Genomic DNA, 24,234 nt, shown 5'->3' with positions numbered 1-24,234 from the left:
AATGGAGACAATACATGGTGGGTGGGTTCATACATCGAAATGCACCAGCAAAGGAACATTCCCTTTTCATAACTTGATTTTCTAATGTGTTTGTCACTGTTAGTGAAAGATGATTGACAGAGAAACTTGACAATGAGAAATGAGATCAGTGCCGTGGGTACCTGGGATGGGCTACGGAAGCCTTTGCAGTAGGAGAGAGTTGGACAAGCAAGCTAGACATAGTCTGGAAAGAGGCAAGGAGAATTTGACAGGCAACTCTGGGTGGCTGCGCAGACGCTCATGATGCAAAAAGGACAGTGTCCATGAAAGGCTCTACTGATCAGCTTTCTGATGGAAATGGGCATGCCAGTGAGGCTAGGACTGGGGACCACTTTCAGTATTCAGTATTCTGTTGCAAAAGTCAACCTGCATTTTGCCCATGGCCTGAGTCTTAGCAGGGATCTCAGCTTAAGCCCTGTGGGAGGTGAGAAGACTCCTGAAGGGAATTATTAGACCTGGCTCCTTCCTCTTCCCGCTTCAGTCCCAGCCACTGGAGAAGCAGGCTGTATCACACTTGGTCATTGTGAAGAAAATAGCTCATAGCATTACTGAATGCAGCTAATACAGGGAATCTCCTAAGTGGGGAGAAGAAAACAGGAGGTTGTGAACTCTGGGTTGTATCTAGCAGAGATCAGTAAATTAGCTGTTGAGATGTGAGGAGTTTTGATGTTGCCCAAATCCCAAAAAGCAATCCTCCAACTGGAGCCAAATGTAAAATGATTGTTAATCCCCCTTCCTCAACCTGGTGGGCATCCATCTGGAGCTTGACCCATTCTTCTGAGGAAAATCCCTTCACACAGATGTCTTTGTCGTGCCAGGAATCAGGCTCTGCAGCGAACACAGCACAGCAGAATCTCTCCACTCTGAGTGCACAGACATAGGAACACACAGCTGCAGGTCTGTGGACCTGGATGAATTTGCATGTGTACTTTATCTTCTCCTGCTCCTCACAGAAGTGAGTGACAGGCAGCTGCTGGATGCATTTGTCTATTTCACTCTCTAGATGCACAAAATCGCTCCTCTCTGCAGAGTACACACAGCCTGTGAGATATTTTGGACCTCTCTTCTTCTCAAATGAGGGTCTTTCATTGACTTCCTATTCTTCTCTCGAAGTGTGATTTCTCCTGCAGATAGAACCAGTTCTGCATAGTCCATCTCCTGATCAATGACGATGCTCATTTTCCAAGCACTCACTCTGTGTCCCATATGAAATTCTTTCCTGTAAAACAAACAGAGCCATTACAGTAGGACCTAACCAGTGAGAACCAGCTCTGCTTTACAAGACATTAAAAGACCCTAACCCTTCAGGCTTACACCCCCCCAGGCCCCAGGAGAAGGGGGAACTAAAAAGAAAACTAGTTCCAAAGGCAAGCTGACTCAATCATTACTCAACTACCCCCCTGCAACAATGTAACAATGTAAAAGGATTTCTGTTAAGAGATGTGCTCAACTGTGACTCGGAAAATTGCAAATGTTCCAGGCAGGACCACCATGACCTGTATGTAAACTCCACTCCCGCCCTGATACCCACCTTGAGGTTTCAAGAAAATGTGCACACTGACGTAACTGTATCCCCCTCTGTGATCACTCTGTAACCAGACAATGATTTTATGAAATTAGCTTCTAGACATAAATCAATCGAAATGACATTATATGGAAATTGTAATCTTGTGGGTTTTGTGGGTTTTTCCTTTAAAAGCCCTTATGGGGCTGCAGTAAGATGCGGCTCTTGCTCTTAGGAGCAGAGTTTGCCCATCTGTACAGATGCTTCAATAAAAACCTTGTGCTGTTGCATCAACTGGACTGGAGTCTGGGTTCTTGGGGCGCCCACTTGAGACCCTAAACTTTGGGGTCCAACAACATACAGCACCACCATCTGAGCTGCTCTGGATGAATAAGTGTGAAGGTCAGATGTGATGTTTTGTTTAGGGACTGTTGGACTCATTTTGAACAGAATGCAATAACTTGTGTGCTTAGTAAAATTTCAAATTTGTTGTCATGACTGTATATAATTTGTTTCTAATTGTTTGGAATTAAGAAACTTCATTGTTCTGGGAGACAGTGGCGACACACTCCTTTAACCTCAGCATTTGGAAGGCAGAAGCAAGTGTATGTCTGTGATTTCCAGTCCAGCCTGGTCTACAAATTGAGTTCCAAGACAGCCATCCCCAAAGATCACCTGGGAATGCTTTGCTCAACATTTCAACTTTTAATTTCGATTGATTTGGCTTATTGAATCAGCAGAGAAACTCACAACCTGAGATTCAAACACTTATCAGTTTCAAGACAGGGCTCCTCTGTGTAACAGCTCTGGTTGTTCTGGAACTTGCTTTGAAGACCAGGCTGGCCTTGAACTCACAGAAGTCTTTCTGCCTCTGGAGTGCTGGAGTTAAAGGTGTGCACCACCACATCAGGTGGGGTGCCTCTCTTAATTGACCACATGCTGCCATGTTTGGGCCCTTTGCCAATAAAGGATGTAAATTGAAGAAGAAGAGTTAGAGAATTAACCCTTTTCCTCACAGAAAGTTCCTAGACATTTTTTAGATTTATGTATGTATGTATGTATGTATGTATGTATGTTTGTTTGTTTGTTTGTATGTATGTATGTATATAGTATTCTGTCTCCATGTATGCCTGCAGGCCTGAATAGGGCCCCAGATCTCATTACGGATGGTTGTGAGCCACCATGTGGTTACTGGAATTGAACTCAGGACCTCTGGAAGAGCTGCCAGTGCTCTTAACCTCTTTGCCATTTGTCTAGCTTCCAGTTCCTAGACATCTTATATGACTTGGTCTGCCTCTACTGCAACCAGCCTGCAGAGAAGGGTTGAGTCACCCTTGTATATCCATGTCTCTCTACCGTAGGGAAGATGAGTCCCAAAGATAATAAGGGTGAAAAACGGAGAAGAAAATGCTATTAAAAGTTCTTGCTGTATCCCACTTTACAATAAGGGAAAACAAGGTTCGCGTGTTCCCAAGTCATTCAGGTAACATAGCCAGAAGTAAAACTGGATCTGTAATCATATATGATAGCTTGTATCTGTAATCTTAACACCTTGGACACAGAGGTAAGAAGATTGTGAGTTGAGGGTGTCCTAGGCTACATGAGACCCCCATCTCAAACAACAACAACAATAAAAAAACCCACCAAAATTATGGGGACAGAGTTATAGCTCAGTTGGTACAGCACTTATCTAGCATGAACAAACCCCTGGGATTCAACCCCAGCACTACCTAAAACTAGGCATGATAGAACACACCTGCCATCCCTGCCTTGGAGGATCAGGAGTTGGAGGTCATCCTCATTCACATAGCAAGTTTAAGGCCAACCTGGACCAAAAAAAAGTAGTTTTGTCAAGATGTATGTAGTAACAGACTCAGTGATGAAGATTTTCATGTCGTGGTGATTCAGTAAAGCTCTGATATAGCCAGGCTGTTGTTACCCTTAACTTTTGCCTCTTCTTCACCAGACTGACTTCTTACTCTTCCTCACAAAGTGCAGGATATCTAGTTCATGATTCAATCAGGCTTTGATAGAATCTAAAAAGGTGGGTCAAGTGGGAAGTGTTCTAGAACCCAATATTCAGAAAAATTAAATATGCCTACTCAGCAGCGTGACCTTCGAGCCTTATAAACAGGCCCTCCACCTCTTGACTGTCAGAACAGACTCCCCAAATATTCGTCATCATCTGGAGACAAATAGTCTGTACTCTTTTGCAACCAGTGAATGAATGCACAGTGAATGTTTGAAATATCTATAAGGATGTTGGCCTGATTTAATCTAATTCTGTGAAAATGTACTTTGACAGGGGAGTCCTGAATTTGAATTCTATCTCTCTACCCCTTAGCACTGTTAAGAATTGGGCCATGGTAAGAAGAGCTGGTGGGGTAACTCCAAGGTAAATCACTTGCCATGGAATCCTGACATCTGAATTTGATCTCCAAACCCCATGGTGGAAGAAGAGAATCAGCTCCTAAAAGTTGTCTTCTGACCTCCACACATGTACTAGGACACATGCATGCCCACATCCACGACAAAAACAAGGGTAAAGTCAGGCCAGCAAGATGGTTGAGCAGACAAAAGTGCTGCTCTGGAACTCACAGGATGCAAGGAGAACCGGTCCCTTCAAGCTGTCCTCTGACTTCCACATGCACACACACACACACACACACACACACACACACACACACACACACACACACCTCACATACACACAATAATAAATAAATGTAAAATTAAAAAGTAACTTAAAAATAGTTTAGCCAAGTTAAAGCTGGGCATGGTGGCTGAGAGTGACAATCCCAGTGCCTAGAAGCTGAAGCAGGAGGAGTGTTTCTAGTTCTAAGTGATCCTAGGCAATAGAGTGAGAACCTATCTCAAAACAAGCAAAAGAAGAAGAATTTCAGTAAGTTATTACCTTTCTATGAACTTTTTCCTATAGAAAAAATGATAATAATATCTGGTTCAGACTGTCTTAAGGTGGGAATGCAGCTCAGTCAGTAGAGTGTGTGCCTATTGCATACAAAGCTCTTAATTCTCTCCCAACATTGCATAAGACCAGGAGTCTGGGGCTGGAGAGAGAACTCAATGGTTAAGAACCTTGCCTCAGCCGGGCGGTGGTGGCACACACCTTTCATCCCAGCACGCGGGAGGCAGAGCCAGGTGGATCTCTGTGAGTTCGAGGCCAGTCTGGTCTACAGAGTGAGATCCATGACAGGCACCAAAACTACACAGAGAAACCCTGTCTAGAAACCCCCAAAATGTACATATTGTCATTTTAGTCCTAGGAAACTCCTTCAGGGAGGTGGTATTACTCCCATGCCATCGCTGTGGCAAAGTATGTAGTAGTTTTGCCAAAGTTCATCTTCAGTATACTCAGACAAAACATTTGGGCAAAGGTGCTATCTGCCATGCCCTGGTGTGGTTGGTGCTTGTGGTGTTTTCGGACAGATCTCACTGTGGTGTTCCCTGGTGGCCTGGACTCAGGGTCCACATGATCACCATGCCTTTGTCTACCACATAGCTTGAATTATAAAGACTTGTGCCCCTTTTCTTTTTAAATATTTATTTATTTATTGATTTTATTGAGACAGGGTTTCTCTGTGTAGTTTTGGTGCCTGTCCTGTATCCCGCTCTGTAGACTAGGCTGCCCTCAAATTCACAGAGATCTACCTGCCTCTGCCTCCTGACTGCTGGGATTAAAGGCATGTGCCACCACCACCCGGCTGCCCCTTTGCCTTTTAAATGAACATAATCACCTAGGTGTAGATATTGCTGTATTTTGAATCATTTCTTTCTGTTTTACTTTTTTTTTTGAGAAAGGATTTCTCTGTATAAACTTGAGTGTCCAGGAACTTGATTCAGTCTGGCCCAGAACTCACAGAGATCAGCTTGCCTCTACTCCCATGTTGGATTAAAGGCATGTGCCACCACTACCCAGCTTTTGCATTTTTTTCAACACCATGGTGTCTTCATAGGCACCTAGGAGAATAGTATCCACCTAAATCATTTGGAACTTGAACCTCGGTATAACTTAACTGACTTCATTTCACAGTAAGACCATAACAGGTCCTAGAAATTGACAGCTTGGTTTGGTTTCTTTCCTCTCATTTCAATATAAAGAATGAATAGGGCCAGCCAGAGTGCTCAGTGGGTAAAGGAGCTTACAGTCAAGTCTGATGATTGAATTTGATTCTTGAGACCCACATGGTATAAGGAGGACAATGACTCCTCCAACTTGTTCTCTGGCCTCGGTGTGTGCCATGGCACACACATGGGTATTTGAACACACATGCAAATGAATAAAAATAGTTGTAATTAAAAAAATAGGTTCAAATGTGGTGGGTGCACAACTGCAATTCTGGAATCTAGGAGATAAAAGTAGGGCAGGATTTCAAGGCCAGGCTTAGCTACATAATGCGTTTGAGCCTAGCCTGTGCTGCATGGGATGCTTTAAAAAAAAATGAACACATAAAAATTACCCAAACAAGACAGAAGAGAATAGGATTGGAATGTGCAGACAACCCCACCACCTTACTTTGTCATACATTAAAGCAGAATTTGTCTGGATCATTCCACTGATAAGTGGAAGCCAGAAACATTCCTCACAGAAGTGGGGGAGAGAATTGAGTCTACAGCTGCTGGGAGTGTGGGGAGGAAGAAGGATAGAAAAAGGATGGGTGTGGAGTATGGAGACCTTATTGGGAAGAAGTTCTAGTTCTCTGTAGCACTTATGGCTTCAATGAACAATTTAGTAAACATTTCAATATACCTAGCTAGAAGAGGGTTTTGAAGGTTCACAACACGAAGTTTAAAGTGATGAAAATGATAATTACTGTCATTTGATCATTATGCATTATATTCATATATTGAAATATCACATTACACCCCAAATTGTGCAGTTATTGTATGTCAGCTAAACATGAAAGCACACAGGGAGTGGTGGCCTTGAATCCCAGAGAAAGGCAGAAGCAGACGATCTCTGAGTTCCAGGCCAGCCTGATCCACAAAGTGAGTTCCAGGAAAGCCAGGGCTACACAGAGAGACCCTGTCTCAAATAAAAAAATAAAAAATAAACAGAATAAAAGCACACAACTTTAATCTCTGTGGTTTAGACAGAGACAGAGTCAAGTGGATCTCTGTGAGTTCAAGACCACCTAGGCCAGACAGGACCACATAGCTTGAAGATGTTGTATTAAATATAAATTTTAAAAAGTTGGGAGACCTGGAAGTTTCCCTAAGAAATATGGATAGTTTTATTGAACTTTTTAGGCTAAGTATTAAGACCATTTAAAATCCAGCCATGGAAGACAACATGAAGACAAATGCTTGATGCCAGATGGGACTCTTAGAACCTCAAATCTTGATGGTTTGTTTGTTTATTTTTTTTAAAGTCTTATGTAGCTTGGTCTCTAGCTCATATGTAGCTGAGTATGACTGTGGTGATATTTTGTTTGTGCCCTACCAAATAAAGGTTGTCTGAAGATCACAGGGCAGATCCAGCCACTAGTCCACCATAGAGGCCAGGAAGTGGTGGCACACACCTTTAATCCCACCACTTGGGAGGAGGAAGCAGGAAGATCAGAAGTTCAGGGCCACCTTGGGCTCCATATGATTGAATCAGTCTAAAACAGCCAAGGGGTGGGGATGGGTCATGCCTTTAATCCCAGGAGCAGGGAGGTGGAGACAGGAATATAAAGCCAGTGGATACAGGATTTCAGGTCATTCAGTCTGAGGATTTCCAGAGACCGCATCTACCCCTGTCAGCTGAGGAGTTGAGAAGGTGAGAGGTGGCTGTGGGTTGTCTCTTGGTCAAACTGATCTTTCAGCATTTACTGTGATATCTGATCCTGGGTTTTTATTATTCAAACCAATTAGAATTGGTGGTATAGCTGGTGCCCAATGTGGGGCAAGAACCAATTACCCTGAGAGTAAGACTCTTAAGCTCTACCCCACAGAGCTAGCTTTACTCTGAGACACCATCTCTGAAGACAGGAGTTAAATCCAAGTGCCAGGGCTAACTTCAGGCCCACAAAACTCGGTGCCAGAGCTACAAAACGCCAGGGTTCAGAGCGGCGCCCAGCCCACAGAATCCTGCGCCACCATGCCCTGTGTGCACTATAAATTTTCCTCTAAGCTCAACTATGACACAATCATCTTTGATGGGCTCCATATCTCCCTCTGCGACTTAAAGAAGCAGATTATGGAGAGAGAAAAGCTGAAAGCTGCCAATAGCGATCTGCGGATCTTCAACGCAGAGACTGAAGAAGAATATACTGATGACAGTGCGCCAGTTCCTAAAAACTCATCTGTGATTGTCAGAAGAGTTCCTAGTGGAGGCGTTAAGTCGGCAAGGAAGACACACGCTCTGAGTCGAACTGAACCAGCGATGGGAACCACACAGGCAAGGGATGCCTCTTCTGCATCTATTTCTCTGGCCCAGCTGACAGAGACTGCCAATCTAGCTGAAGCCAGTGCTTCGGAGGAAGATAAAATCAAAGCGATGATGTTGCAATGTGGCCGTGAATACGACCCAATCGGTTCCGTGAAGAAACCTCTGGGTCCACCACCTCCGTCTTCTACATGTTTTCGTTGTGGTGTCCCTGGTCATCATATTAAGAGTTGCCCAAGAAACAGGGATAAGAACTTTGAATGTGGCCGGAGAATCAGAAGGAGCACTGGAATTCCTACAAGTTTTCTGACCGAGGTGAAAGATCCTCACACGAAGGGTGCAATGTTCACGAGCACTGGAAAATATGCAATCCCAACCCTAGATGCAGAGGCCTATGGGATTGGGAAGAAAGAGAAGCCACCCTTCTTACCAGATGAACAGTCGTCGTCGTCATCTTCATCATCATCTTCACCAGAAGAAGAAAATCCTGTTCCGGAGGAGCTCCTGTGCCTCATCTGCAAGGACATCATGGTGGATGCTGCTATCATCCCCTGCTGTGGAAACAGTTACTGTGACGAATGCATTAGGACAGCACTCCTGGAATCAGATGAACATACGTGTCCAACATGTCATCAGAACGATGTTTCTCCAGATGCTTTAACTGCCAACCAGTGTTTAAGACAGGCTGTTAAGAACTTCGAAAATGGAACTGGCTATACCAAAGGACCTCGCAAACACTTCCCTCCACCCCCACTCCCAATACCACCACCGAGACCGCTGATTCAGAGGAGCCGGCAGCCTCTGGTGGGGACTCTGGTACGGAGACAACAGGATCCTCTGAGGATCCCAGTGACATCTTCCTCAGCACTCCCAGCTCCCTCTGTATGTTGGTTAACTTCAAGTCCGCCCCCCTTGGCTCCCTCTTTGCCTGGAACTGCATCCTCTGTGCCAGCTCCGGTACCTGATTTGACTGCCACAGTGTCTGTACCAGTCCATTCTGAAAAGTCAGATGGCCCTTTGCGGGATTCGACTGATCAATTATCGCCATCTGCAGCGGTTGAACCAGAACATTCTAAGGGAGCCTCCTCAATTGCAACTGGGGCTCTTACTGAGGAAAAGGGTCACGAGGTGCCTGTCCTTGCAACTCCGTCTCACTTGGCACAGTCATCATTGCAGGGCCAGGGGATCCCCACAACTGGTCCGGTCAGCCAAAATGCTGTTCGTCCAGGTGGTGGTCGATCAGGTTGGGGATATTTCAACAAGCTTGGCTACCTGGTTCCTCCACCACAGCCAGTCAGAAGAGGGGAAGGAAGTTGTTACAGGAGCACAGAGCGCCTGCAGCGACAGCACAGCCCAAGATCCCAGAGGGCTCAAGGCCCATCACTCCCAGGATCTCCAGTCTGTGTGCCTGTTCCTCCACTTCCTTTGTATCCTACGCTTCCCTGTATGCTCCCTGTTCCTCCAGGTGTCCCTCCCCTACAGTTCTCACCTGGGTTCCCTCCTGATCAGCCCCAGCCTTCAGGATACAGTGTCCCTCCTCCAAGGTTTCCACCAGCTCCTGCCAGTATATCGAAACCTTGGGTATGGTCGTCAGGAGTGCAGAATGCTCATTTAAACCCTATGCCTCCAACACCAACACGGCTTTTGTCCAGGGAAGAATTCTATAGAGAGCAACGACGACTGAGGGAAGAGGAGAAGAAAAAGTCCAGGCTAGATGAGTTTACAAATGATTTTCCTAAGGACTTGACAGACAAAATGATTCCGAAGAAGCATAGGCGCTCCTTTTCAAGGTCTAAATCTCCCTGTACTGGTTCATCGAATTCAAGAAGTTCATACACTTACTCAAAGTCAAGATCTGGCTCGACAAGGTCAAGCTCTTACTCTGGATCCTCCAGCCGCCCACACTCTTGCTTCTGTCCACCATCACCTTAGTACTCCAATAGAGGCAGAGGCGAGGGCCATCATCAACTTTCAGGATCTAGATCTGAAGGAAGTCGCCGATCCATGTCAAGGTCACCTGAATATAGACGTTATCATTCTCAGTCAAGATCTCCTCAGAGAAGGTCCACCCAGCTATGACATCAACTCCTATTAAGGGCCAAGCCTCCCCATCAGAGACCCATTTGAGAAATAACGCTATCACACGGGAGAGGAAATACCTACCGAAAGTGGTACAACAAAGGGTATGTTGTGGGGCACTGTCTAGAATCTCAGCTACCAGACACGACTTCTCTCCATAGAGACTTTCACCTCTTTTTTTTTTTTTTACATTGTCAATTTTCAGTTTTATTTCTTCCACAAAATGGCTTTTGCCTACTTTTTAAACACTCAATAACAATAAACAAGTGCTTAGTTTCCCACACTTGTTATTTTATAATAGTTTTGTCTATATAATAGGTGAGTAATAATTTCAGTGGCTAGTTTTTGGATATTAGTGAGGATAAGTATTTTTTTTTGCAATACAATTCAGTTCTACATATCAGCCACGGATTCCCTTGTTCTCCCCACTTCCGCTCCCCTCACCTTCCCCCCAGCCCCCCCCCCATTCCCACCTCCTCCAGGGCAAAGTCTCCCCCGAGGACTGAGATCAACCTGGTAGACTCAGTCCAGGCAGGTCCAGTCCCCTTCTCCCAGGCTGAGCCAAGCGACCCTGCATAGGCCCCAGGTTTCAAACAGCCAACTCATGCAATGAGCACAGGAGCCGGTCCCACTGCCTGGATGCCTCCCAGACAGATCAAGCCAATCAACTGTCTCACCCATTCAGAGGGCCTGATCCAATTGGGGACCCCTCAGCCACTGGTTCATAGTTGATGTGTTTCCATTCGTTTGGCTATTTGTCCCTGTGCTTTATGCAACCTTGGTCTCAACAATTCTAGCTCATATAAACCCTCTTCTTTCTCGCTAATTGGAGTCCCAGAGCTCCACCCGGGGCCTAGCCATGGATCTCGACTTTCACCTCTTAATATCAGAAATTCACCCTTCACAAGAGGGTGCCGAGAAGACTATGCCACTGGACAAAGTCATAGAAATAGAAATCCAGGTGGCAACTATCCAGAAAAGCTTTCAACAAAATATAGTGACAATTGGAAAGATGACACAAAATCAAAAGAGAAGGAGAGTGGGAACATTCCATGAGACTAAGACGGAAATAAGCACAAAGGACACGGAAAAAGAAGAAACTGGGAGGAGAGTGAGAGCTTCTGAGTTCTGAGCTGTTAGAGACTTCCAGCAAATCCAGGGAGTTGTCAGGTGTTGATGACACTAAGGCAGATACACCGTTTGTCCTCCCAAGGAGAGACGATGCTCCACCTGTTGGGGATGAACTGACGGATGCAGAATCCATCACTTTCAAATCAGTGTCTGAAAAGGACAAGAGAGAAAAAGATAAACCAAAAGTAAAAAGTGACAAGACCTAATGGAAAAGGGACATGTCTGCTACAGTCAAGAAAGAAAATGTTTTCAACCTTCTAAAGGACCCCAAGACTAAGTGGATGGGGGCGTGAAAACTCTCCTAGGTCTGAACCTCCCCTTCAAAAAGCCAAAGAGCAGGCTGCAAAGACTGACTCTATAAAACTCCGATCTTGTAGCTATATGGGGAGTGATGGCAGGATATCCTTGAGACTAATTTCTTGGACTGGGTGTCTTGAGGGCAGCACCTAGACCAGCATCTGATACTGTCTGTGGGGCTCAAGCTTCACAGGTTCAAACTCGATTTCCTTTTCCCACAATGTCTAGATTTGTCTCTTGGGGTTGACATTCTGCTAAGCAAGGACACAGAGGACAAACACATGAGTGAAAATGTCACTCTGTTAGTTTAGAGTGTGAACTGTATTAACCAGTGGGCTATGGGTGTTTTGTTAATTTGTGCACTCATTATGAACAAAGAAAAATAAAAAGCTCCTAAACATCTCATGACCCCAGTGTATTGTTTTGTTTGCTTGTGTTTTCATTTTTGCTTATTTCCACTCCTTTTTATATTTTACACACACGGCAAGTTCTGCAGTCAACTTTATATCCTATGCGGCTGCTTCTTCCATTTAACTTTTTGCAAAGCATTGCCACAGTGGTATTATGTCACATCTGCCTTTAGTTCTACACTTTGTGTATCTTAGCAGTAGAGCTACCTATTGAAAACTGGTATAGCCACTCTGGAAATCCTGAAATAGCTAAAAAAAAAAAAATCTACCCTCTAAACTCTCCTGGGCCAAATGCTCAAAGGACTTGACATCATCCACAGATACTTGCTCACCCACATTCATTGCCACTGTATTCACAATAACTAGGAAATGGAAACAGCCTAGATGACCTTTAAAACTGAATGGATAATGAAAAGGTACTTGTATACGAAGGAATTCTACTGAGCTGCAAAGAAAAATGAAACCATGAATTTTGCAGGTAAATGGATGGAACTAGAGTATATACTGAGTGAAGGAATCCAGACCCAGAAACACAAATGTGTTTTCTCGTATCTGCGGTGCTTAGCTCAGAATCTTCACATGAGTAGTCACAGAAATCAGGAAAGTAAAAAGAGACCAAGTCAGGGAAGCTCTAGATTGGGGGATGGCAGGTCAAGGTGCCATGAATCAGAAAATGGGGAAATTGGAGTTGGGCTTTAAGTAGGCAGTGGCAAAAGTGAGCAATACAGAGAGGTTAATAAATAACACTGAGAATGTTTCATACAACATATAGACCATGTGATTTCATGCTTACCTAAAATTACATGTAATATATATGTGTATACATAGATGTATAGTTTAAGGAAGTTATGACACCGAGTGATAATGCTCTCCAAAAGAGCCATGAACTATGTAATGCCCCCAGTACCATGTATGAGAGACATGAGTTCTCTTGAGTTGTTGCAAGGGTAGTCCAAGGGACGCCCCCAAACAAAACAACATAGGCTATTACTGTTGCTCTTGGTTGCCTCCCAGAATTTGAAGGTAAGGCTCTGTTGCTGGGGAAGTCCTGCTCTTCAAACACTGGACTTGGAGGAAATGAGCAGGAAATGGCCCTGAATTCCCCTCCCTGATGACTGGATCTCGGAGTATCAGAAGATTCTATGGAAGCTGCCAAGGGGTAGGTGCATTTGCTAGTCCTACCCCACTGTAAACCTATGTACACAACAGTGACTGGCCTGGCAAGATATCCATAACGGTGCAATACTGGCACTTTTATTTTGGTTACCATCAACTGTCTGATTGAACTTAAGGCCTGCTCAACAGGAGGGATTCACATCAAGTACTGTAATCCTAGTTAACTACCCATGGCTAGAAAGAACATAAACCCGGGAGGAAAGCTTACTACTCCTACTTCCCTAAACCAATAAGATTTGTTTTCTGCAGTATCTCCACAAACGGTGTACTCCCGTGGGGATTAATCTTGTAGCTTAAACTAAGATCAGTCTCTCAGCAGTGTCATTACCACTGCTTGAGCTGACCTGCTTCTCTTCTGAGCTTCTCTTTTCTGAACCATCATCATATAACATTGGCCCTCAACCAGCTGATTAAACATTTGCCCGTTTCCATTGGGTGTCATTTAATCTTTTTGATTTTTTTTAAATTTGTACAATGTGCACACCCGATGTTGTGGCACAGACCAGAGGCAGGCACGCTAGCATAGTCTACAGAGTGAGTTCCAGGACAACCAGGGAGGGCTGCACAGAGAAATCCTGTCTTGAAAAAACTAAAATTAAAACGTTTTAAAATAATGAATATAACATCCCATATATAGGAGAGAAAGAAAAAAAATCAAGCCCTGTTTTATCGCTCCATGAGTTTGACCTAGACTTCTATTATAATTAAAACATGGGATCTTGTGTTTGTTTTGGTTTCTTTGTAAGAGAATCTCAAAACATTTCTGGGTAAGGAAAGGACTTTAAGAATTCAAAGGACGGATTCTGTATAACTGTGCTCACTGTGGCACTCCTCACAGGAGCCAAGATGTGAATGCGTTCTCTCTTCCATCAACTGATAAACCGACAAAGAAAGTGTACACCATGGCATTTTACTTGGCCTTAATAAAAATGAAATGATACCTTTGTCAGGGAAGAGACTGTGATTAGTGAAAAAAGTGGGGCCTGGGATAACAAATATGAAGTATTTTCTCAAGTTTCCAAAATCTATTATTTCTTTGGAAAGAGGGGAGCTGAAGGGAGAGGGAGGAGAAGAAAGGATAGTGGGGAGGAGGAAATGGGTAACGGGTGATGGGGGAGAGTGGGAGCCTGTTTTCGAGTTCCTCGTGGCTTTACTCAGCAGATCTGCATAGAGAGGATGATTAGGACCACAGGCCTGAGTGCAGGTGTCTGAGATGGTCTGCACTTGGCTGTGCTGGGGGGAGGTCTTTTGCTCCACCCCTTGGCATCTCTATAAATACCCTGGGACAGAGACAGTCAGGGACCATTGGAATAGGCTCCAGGCCCTCTTGAGGCTGTTTTTTGTTTTTTATCTCTTTATCTCCACAATCTAAATCCTTCTATCTAATATTTCCTGGTGTTTGCACCCAGAAAACTCTGGGGAGCTGTGTGGTTGGTGGGTAAATGCCCCACAGTATGGCGCCATGAACAGGGACTAAAGAAAGAAAAAAGAAGAAGAAAAAAGGGGAGGACTAAAGACAAAGCAATAGGGACTAAAGACAAAGGAAAATAATAGTTTTATTACAGAGTTTTAGGCGAAAGTGCTGAGTCAGGCCTGCCAGTGGAAAGGGGAATGCCCAGTGTTAGTTGTTATGGAATATATATATATATTAATAAGAGGCAGGGAGTTTCATCCTCAAGAGAAAAATGGACTGGAAGGATGTCCGATGCTTCCGCGCAAAAATCTTTAAAAATTTTCTATCTTGTATCTCTTTCTCAATTTCTATCTGTGAAAAATAAGTATAAGGTATAGTGTAGTAATATAGTGTAGGTAAAACTTAGAAGTGTAAGATGGTGTAGCAAAAATTTAAGATAAGTAAGGCAACTAGATAGAAAAACACTTGAATTTTCTAACTTTGGGGGCTATGAACGCAAACTAGGGGAAAACTTTTAGCTTTACAGGTAGTAAAAAAGCTCCTCTTTGAGCTTATGGGGAAGCAAAAGTTTCCCATGGAAGCTTTTGACCTGGGGACAGCTGAAATGCTAAGTCCAAGTGGCAGGAGAAAGTGATTTCTCCCTGAGGCAAAAATGCAGGTGTAAGAAGCCAAAACGTTTAAAGTTAGGAAGTTTTGGGAAAAGTTGGTCTCTCTCTTGGGAAAAAAAAAAAATCTTTCTCTTAAACTAAAAGCTTTTCTTGGAAAATTTGGGGAAAAAACTCAAAAGCCTTCATCTTTCTTTCTCAAATTAAAGCTCTCTTAAAAAACTTAAAAGCTAAAGCCTTTAACTTTCTCTCTCAGAAAGACAAAAATTAGAATCACCTGAAGATATTAATATGGGAATCACCTGTGACTAGCTCTAAGGGAAAACAACAAACCTCTTAAGACAGCAAAACCTCTTTAAGTTCTGTCTTTCAAGCTTTAAAAATCCTCCCTGCAAAGCAGAAGGCAAGGATGGAGTTCCTAAAGACCTCTTCTAAGCTCTGTCTCTTCAAGCTAGTAAAAGACTGTGGGTCAGAGTACCCTGAGGGAAATACTTGGGAGAGTGCAGGTGAAGAGCCATAAAGAACCCAATAGGGCAGGAAATTGTTTACCTGGAAAAAGCAAAAAAGCCGAGCTTTTCAGGTACAGCTGAGCTGAGGCATCAAGGGTTTTGTTTCTGAGTGAGCATTTCAGAATGAAAAGGTGCTTCTAATCGTTCTAACGCCAAGATCCTCTGAAGCAATGCAAACTCTGTTAAGCATTGTATCCTAGCTTCTAACAAACAACTGAGAAGCAACTAGCCAGTGTCTCCAAGTTTGAGTGCATTCTGGAGATACTAGAGTTCCTGCAGTTGTGAACTCTCTGGAGCTTAGAACTGAGGCCAGAAGGTGCAGGACTGCCAGTGAAAATTGCTAATGAACAAACAAAGCAAAAGCCAGTGGGAACAGCACAGTTGTCTGCTTTCCTATTAAGTCCTGGGTTGATAGGTCCACACTTCAAAAAGAAATCTGAGAAAAGCTTTCCTATCAGAGAAAGTACATTTCTGGGAAAACAGTAAAGCTGAACTGTGTCTGAAGCACTTGTGCAGCTGAGTCAGAATGTTGTCTGGGAAAGAGCCCAGCCAGGACAGAACAGAACTATCCAGGAGTAAAGCTTTCTTTTCTATCAGAAAACATATTTTGAGAAAAGCTTTGTTTCTACTGACTCCAGGTGAGATGAGGGAGTGTAGCCCTAAGGGGTGATTGCCTCTGGCATAAGTTCTGTCCTTGAGCATCTGGACAAACAAATGCAACCCCTGGGAGGGCTGGGCCAGGTGAAGGCCTGATGAGGCAAAATACCTGTTGTAAATGCCAGTTTAGGGGGAACAAATACCTCCCTTATTTAAAAAAAAAAAAAAAAAAAAAAAAAAGAAGCTTGATTTTTTAACACAAACCTCACAGACCCCGAAAACAGAAACAGACAAAAAGCCACTACCTTCAGTAGCAGGAAAAGTCAGCACTTTAGTGTCAGAAACTGTTTCTGGGGCAGAGGGAATAAACTGAGACCAAACTGGGAACTGTGAGGGAGAAAGACTCTCTGAAGAAATGGAGAAGGGTCAGATTCCTCCCCAGAAAGGGCATGATCTGAGAAAAGCTGCTAGAGTTTGAGTCAGATTTGGGGAAAGCCCCTACCTCCAAAGGCAGAGAGCAGAGGTACAGAGCCACAGACAGTTACCTGAAGCTCTGAACAAGCAAAATGAGAATAAGATCAGTGGGGGAAAAAAATCTCTCTGAAGGAGCCATGGAAAAGCTCTGTTGTAAATGCTTTTGTTTTCTACTGACTGGCTAAGCCAAACACAAGCCCGGAGGAGAGTTGCTATTAGGAATGCCAGCCTCAAATGTGCTCTAAGGAGGCAGGTGCAGTTCTGATTTGGGGCATGTCAAATGAAGGAGGGACACATGTTGAGGCCAGCTCAGAGAGAGCAGACATCTCCCAATCTCCGGTAGTTGAAAACTTAAAACACTTTGTTCAAATCTCCCGTTGCAAAAGCAAAAAACTTGGTTCAAACCTCCCAGGCAAAAACTTCAGAAGTGAGCCGGTAAGAAAGCCACAAGTTGACTTTCAGACCCAAAAAGAACTTTGGGGAATGAAGTCCGAAAGCTAGCTTGCAACAAAGGACTGATATAAGAGAAATGCATTCTGGGAAAGGTAGTTTTTCCACTAAAGATGGCAACAGTGCCTGGAAGAACTTTTCAGCTCAAAAAGACATTCATAGTAAACTTAAAGTACAGCTTTTAAAAGAAAGAAGAAAACCATCTCAGAGTTTGTTGAATGTCAGTTCCAAAGAAAAATTAAAAGGATATGGAACTCGGAGGTTCGCCGTTTTGGGCACCTTTGCGAAAATGTCTTATTTTCCCTAATAGCTGTACAAACAATTTTTGCTAGGAGCTTTCTAGTGGTTCAAGGGGAATTTCACTCTCATTCTGAAGTGATGAATTTGGGTAAAGGGACAGCCTCTAACTAGAAACCGTTTGTCAACAAGCCGTTTTAAAATCCTTAACAAGGAAAAGCAGTCTATATACTGAACATTGTTTTAGAAGAAACGCATGGGAAATTTAAAAAAGTTCTTTGCCTTAAACAAACAGCCTGCAATGAGTGATTCCTTTGCAAATCTAATAAGGAGACAAGGAAACAGGCATTCAAAAAGAAATGACTGCTTTATAGATGGGAACAAACTTTAGAAAATCTAGCTGTTTTACAAAATATAGTTGTTTCATCTGAAAGTTCCGTACACAAAATCAACGCTAAATATCACTGCTGCTAAAAATAACATCAGGAGTTAAAGCTAATGAAGTGAAAATACTAAATCATGAAAATGCTTTTCCTCTGAGTAAGCTAATGAAGGATATGTTTCGTGAAAGAACATCTATGTTCTTGACTCCTTTAAATAGTAGCAGTTTTGCTGAAAATATTGGGCTAATAAAAATCTATCAGAAACATCAGCATTGTTAAAACTCATGGCACATACAGCTTTAAAAAATGAAGAAGGGGAAAACTGTATCAGAGTTTGAGTATGAAAAGCAGCTAAATTAATTTTCTTGATATTGAGGTCCTGTCTTGCAGTCTGGGGATAGTAAGAGTATAAAGAGGTTTCCAGACTGCTGAGGAGTTTGAGACAACTGTAACAGAGTTTCAGCAATGTTTTCAGACCTGTTGAAAGCTGCAGATCTGGAACCTCTCACTCCAACTTAGACAACTATCTTCTGTTGGGAATTTGACTGTTATGGAATGACTAGCTAAGCAATTCAGAAACAGAATATTCCTTACAAGGTTTTTCTTTTCTCTTTTCCTTTTTGGGTTTGCTGTAAACTGACGTAGCTCTTAATAGAGTTGCTATAAAACATCTGAAATGCATAGCAACAGAAGTCACTAAGTCCCAGAGTTAAGAGAAAGCTATTAAAGAATTACACTCTGGTTTCAATCTATCAAGAACTTTTAGAATAGCAAAGCTGATAAGCTCTGAACTTTAGAAATTATTTGTGTACTTTCTGTCTAGTTAAGAGAATCTTTCTATTAGAGATAGTGATGATAATTAAGAGTAAGAAGTAGAAAATTATTCTGTCTTGTTAGAAAATGTGAACTCTCTAAGTGTTAAATCTTTAGGTGTTTGCTAAGTTAGATATATGCTAAGAAATAAAGATCTAAGTTAGCAAGAAGTATCTGAGGTAGTTCTAAGATATGTAGTAATAAGCTTGTAAGAAGTAAAGATACTAGTTGTAAATGTAAGTTTTAAATAAGAATATAGGAAGTAAATAAGTAAAGATGCAGTTGTTTCGATGAATATATGAAGTAAATAAGAAATATATTTGCTAAAATAATTCTATAGTTTCCTTAAGGAGTATAAGTAAGTAGATGTTAATGTTATACGTGAGTTTGTAAAAAAGTGTAAATGTTGAGTGAGTTTATGCTTAAGCATACGTTATATGAGTTTGTAAAAAAGTGTAAATGTTAAGTGTGAGTCTATGGTGAAGAAAGCTGAGACACAGAAGTTAGTGTCATAGTAGACTGCAAAGCAGGCAGTCTGAGCAGTTTTCAAAAGCTCTAGAAGCCACTAAGAAGCTAAGAATGGCAAACACCAGAACCAGCACAACAAGGTGTCCACAGCTAAGATCTGTGGAAAATCAATGAAACACAGAAAAACCTGAGCTAACAGCAAAAACAGTGCAGTTTAAAATGTTACTATAACTAAAAATGTCTCCAGCTTGAGTATAAAATTTGCAGAGATGCTTGTTTGAACTAAAATTGTTTATTGCAACAAGTTTTGGTTGTAAAACTTCTCTTCATACTTGAAAGTGAAAGCCTGATACCAGAATTTACTTTTTTTTGAACTTTTTGAACTTAAAAAAATGAGATAAAACTACAAAAAGATTTTTGTTATGATTTCTTCATATTTAGAAGGTTCGTACCAGAATTTATTATTTGAATTTTGGGACTTTAGAAATGAAACGAACAATAGAGATTTCATGGCAATGGGACAATTTTGAATTTACTTATGGTAATGACCTAGGAACTATTTTCTGGAATTGTGTTAAAAATGGAACTGTTTAAATGAAGAAATTTATTGTTTCTACCTAGAGTCAAGATGCAGTTTTGCGTATGCATATGTTTTATTAACTGGTGATTCATGAACTGTTTTATGGGACTGTTTATGTAAAAAATGGAATTACTTATGAAACTGGTTTTGTGTTACAAATGAAACTGTTTAAATGGAAAAGTTTGTCTTTTCTAACTAGGTTTGAGACTTTGCTTTAAAAATTATAAAGAAAAGGGAGAGTTAATATTCCTTAGTCTATTTAATTTAAAAAATATTTTCTTATTTGAGTGGATTAATGTTATGTTTTGTTAGTAAAAATGCAAATGGGTATACTAAGAGATTATTTTAAAGTGTAAAGTGTTTTACTAAGAAACTGCTTTTGGATGTTTTGCTAAAGGTTTTCAAAGTGTTACTGGTTAGATTGAAAATATTACTTTTAAATATGGGTTTGTAGGAATTGTATGAGTTTGGGTTTTTTCTAACTAGGTTTGAGATTTTGTTTTAAAAAATTATAAAGAAAAGGAGGAGTTATGAGTAAATTAAGGTTGAATGTATGTCTGCAGAAATTATGTTTAAGCTATTGATATTAATGCACCCTTGTTTTGTGGAGTTAAGGAAATATTTGTTTGATGTGAATACATCAGAATTTTTCCCTATGTTCTCTTAGCAAGAAATTAAAATAATTTTATTAAGAGTTAAAGGTGTAAGATTGAGATAATTGTAACTATGGACAGCAATATTTATGTTAACCTGTGACTGGTGATAATGAAATAAGGGATTCTTTAAGTTTGCAATTACATTAAGAGTTTTTGGTTTAGAAAGGGCTGGATGCAGCTAAAGAATGCTGTAGTCACCGGACCTAATCCAAAAGAGAAATGCCATCTTTATTATCCTCTACTCCCATAATGGAAGGTCTAACAGCTATGCAGATTGCTGTATGCTATTAATTACGAGTTATTTTTTACATATTAAGAAAGGGGGACCTGTGGGAGTCTGTTTTCAGGTCTCTCATGGCTTTACTCAGCAGATCTGCATAGAGAGGATGATTAGGACCACAGGCCTGAGTGCAGGTGTCTGAGATGGTCTGCACTTGGCTGTGCTGGGGGGAGGTCCTTTGCTCCACTCCTTGGCCTCTCTGTAAATACACTGGGGCAGAGACAGTCAGGGCCCATTGGAATAGGCTCCAGGCCCTCTTGAGGCTATCCTTTTTTTTCTATCTGTTTATCTCCACAATCTAAATCCTTCTATCTAATATTTCCTGCTGCTCGCACTCAAGAAAACTCTGGGGAACTGTGGGGTTGGTGGGTAAACGCCCTGAAGGGGAAGAGCATAGAGAGGAAGGGGCAGAGGGAAAAGGGAGGGAGGGTACATAAAAAAACCTATAGAGGGAAGATTTATTTTAAAAAGTCTATAGATTCCCTTCCCTGAGATTCCCATGGAAGCATGTTTCTTTGCTATAAGGAGGGCATCCTTCATGTGAGAGTTTTCCTCTCCCGTTTCCAGGAGGAGAAAGAAAGACATTGTCTCTCTTAAATCTGCAGTTTTCATTTGCCTTATATAAAACAGCATATAGTGGGGTGGCATCTCCTACCACTGTCTAGTAACCTTTTGGGTAAGCAGGGATCTGCTTACAGACTTCCTGGATTCTGTACCTGGCAACTGCCACTCATCACGGAGGATACAAATGCCACCTGTGCCATCTTCTCACAGTGGGGAGATGACAGGAGAAGATGCTTCTGTCTTGTGTTGCTCTGTGGCCTTGTCTCCTAGAGTGTTGGAGCTCCACCCCCACCCCTTGCCCTGGGATTTAAGGCCTTCTTGAAGTGAAATGTTAACCCACCACCCTCTTCCTCTACCTCAGGCCTGAGCTCAGGCTGCAGGAAACCAGCATTGCCAGCCTCTCCCTGCTCAAAGGCAGCAAGGACCTGCTGTCCCTAGGCTGTGACCTGGGAGATGCTTTGTCTGCCAAGTGGGAGACTGCAGAGTGGGAAGGAGCTGTGGAACATCAGCCTAAACGGTCACCAAGAGGAGTGTGCCTGTCATTACAACTCAGCAAAAGCATATCTTCCAGTGTGCTAGACCTGGAAATGAAAGAGCAAAAATGGGAAACAGCTGGGGGCATTGTGAAAACAAGGATGAGGGTTTGCATTTGGGTTTTGTTTTGTGTGTGTGTGTGTGTGTTCTGCTATACTACTACACATTTATAGAAAATATACTACTTACACGTTTCCTAAATCATTTGAACAAATTTAGAGTAAGCTAGGCCTGGTGGTGGAGGCCTGTTGTCCTAGCTACTCCCCAGACTGAGGCAGGAGGGTCACAAGTTGAAGGTCAGCCTGACCTTGTCTCAAAATAAAAATAAAATAAAATAAAAAAACCAGTCTGGGGCTCTACCTTAATGATAGAGTCCATAGCATATGAGAAACTGGAATTAAAGGTGTATGCCACCATGCTTGGCTAAAAATTATTTTTAAAAGTCTCATTCATGAACAGGGACAACTTTTCTTTTCTCTAAAACTGTACTAATGCAACACCAGGGTTAAATGATCCATGCTCCTACCCACAGTTCTCCAAGTACTTTCTTTGAGGCTCTGGATTGGAGTGATTAGGCATGGCTCTACCATATGTGCTCCTTTGCAGAGTCAACTATTTCTGAGACATGAGTACTCATCTTTTGTAATCAGATGCTGATTTTAGCCTTTCCCCCTTATTTAAATTAAAAAAAAAACTCTGTATGTCTGTTAGGCTAATGGTACATGCATGCAATCCCAGACCCTGGCAGTTACCTAACAAGACTTTGTCTCAAAGTGGGTTTGGGGTAGGATTGAAGAGATGGCTCAGTGGTTAAGAGCACTGGCTTGTCTACCAGAGGTCCTGAGTTCAATTCCCAGCAACCACATGGTGGCTCAAAACCATTTATAGTGGGATCTGATGCCCTCTTCTGGCAGAAAGCCATACATACAGATAGAGCACTCATATGCATAAAATAAATCTTAAAAAAAAAAAAAGAATGACCCATGGTGAACAATGCCTTGAGGAACTGTGAGAGAGGCTCCAGGAAAAAAGGCAGAGGGCCTTTTACCTCAGGTGCATTTGTTCCCTGGATTGTTCTTGTTCGTGACTTTGTGTCTCCTGTATTAAACATTCACATTCAATTTAGGAGACATATTTATACTTCTTGGATGTCAGAACATAGCTACAGAACCCAATCTGGTCAGTGTACCCTTGGTTCCATGCATTCCCAGATATATTCTATAGAGTGTGCCAGACAATTGTGTTTAAATTGGAGTGTCCTGAGAAAGTTCTGGGAAATGACTGCTCTGTTCATGTTCAGTATGTGCTTACTGGCATTTATTTACATGTTTTTCTGAACTCTAACAACGTTCCTTATATCATTGCTTTCTTTGTTACATTCATGTATAAAAACACACTAAAACTGAGCTAAGCGGCATGGCTGCAGATTGCCGCTACAGTACACAGAGGTGTCTCCAAGCCGCACTGTGTGGTCCATGGTGGATTTAGCCTTTGCTAGTACAGAACAACAACAACAAAAGGTCTCTGGACTACACGCTGCTTTAATGGAGGTATACACCCACTGCTTCCAAGAGATGGTGGTGCACATGGTTCCTAGAGCCAGAGCTGGCGGTAAACAAACCACTGTCATGTTGGAAGGCAGCTATGCTCACTACTATACCACCAATGCCACAGGGCCATAAACTGCGGTGTCCTGCAGTGTGTTTTTTGTTTTTTGGTTTTTTGTGGGTATTTTTGTTTTTGTTTTTGTTTTTGTTTGGTTTGGTTTTTCAAGACAGGGTTTTCTCCATATGGTTTTGGTGCCTGTCCAAGATCTTGCTCTGTAGTCCAGGCTGGCCTCGAACTCACACAGATCCACCTGGCTCTGCCTCCCGAGTGCTGGGACTAAAGGAGTGTGCCACCACTGCCTCCACTGCCGTGCTGGAAAACTGAGGTGGGCAGAGCCGGCAGCCAAACCTGCCATTTCAGTCCTAGTAATGCTGCAGTCTAAAGCAATAGAGTCACGAGAGCCTGCCAGCACCTAACTGGACTAAGAGGTGAGTCTTTATCCTCAAACCTGAACACACCAGCCCCCAGGGTTTGGGCCCAGGGGCACAACCCTGCCCCCTACCACCACTACCCATTGCAGTCCTAGTTTAGGCCAGTTAGGCAGGCAGACCTCCTGCAGACAGGTCAGACCACCACCATCCCTCACCAGACCTTGTAACCCACAAGACCCCCCCTCCTAACCCACCCATGTACCAAGATTATGACTACTCCCTGAGACAGAGCCCACAAGGGCCAATTGGACTAAGAGCTTCTCCCTGAGACAAACAGTCCATCAGCACCAACTAGACCAAGAGTTCCCACTGGACCAAGAGTATCAATCAGACCAAGAGAGCCACCCTCAGACACAGACACCACTTGCACCAAGGGGAGAAAGAGATGGGTAGACGCCAGTGCAAAAATACAGTCAACAACAAAAAACCCACCACGGTTCCCTCAGAACCTACATCAGCAAGACCTGAACATCTCAACACAGAAGAAACAGAAGAAATCAACCTTAAAAATGACCTTAAGAAGATGATAGAGATCTTGAAAGAGGAAATGAAAAACTCCCTTAAAGAATTTGAGGAAAAGTCAAACAAAAATTGGGAAGAAATCAGT

The 24,234-nt window shown here is 42.5% G+C and overlaps 1 pseudogene; it reads left to right on the top strand.

The window, feature by feature from the left end:
- The first annotated feature begins 7,643 nt into the window (after nt 1–7,643).
- On the top strand, nt 7,644–11,591 carry LOC128122551 (E3 ubiquitin-protein ligase RBBP6-like; annotated as a pseudogene).
- The last annotated feature ends 12,643 nt before the right edge of the window (nt 11,592–24,234 follow it).

This window comes from Peromyscus californicus, unplaced genomic scaffold, assembly GCF_007827085.1.
Source record: "Peromyscus californicus insignis strain IS unplaced genomic scaffold, ASM782708v3 Scaffold_3__1_contigs__length_106647218, whole genome shotgun sequence".
NCBI classification, from domain to species: domain Eukaryota; kingdom Metazoa; phylum Chordata; class Mammalia; order Rodentia; family Cricetidae; genus Peromyscus; species Peromyscus californicus.
This window is presented reverse-complemented; position numbering and strand designations above follow the sequence as displayed.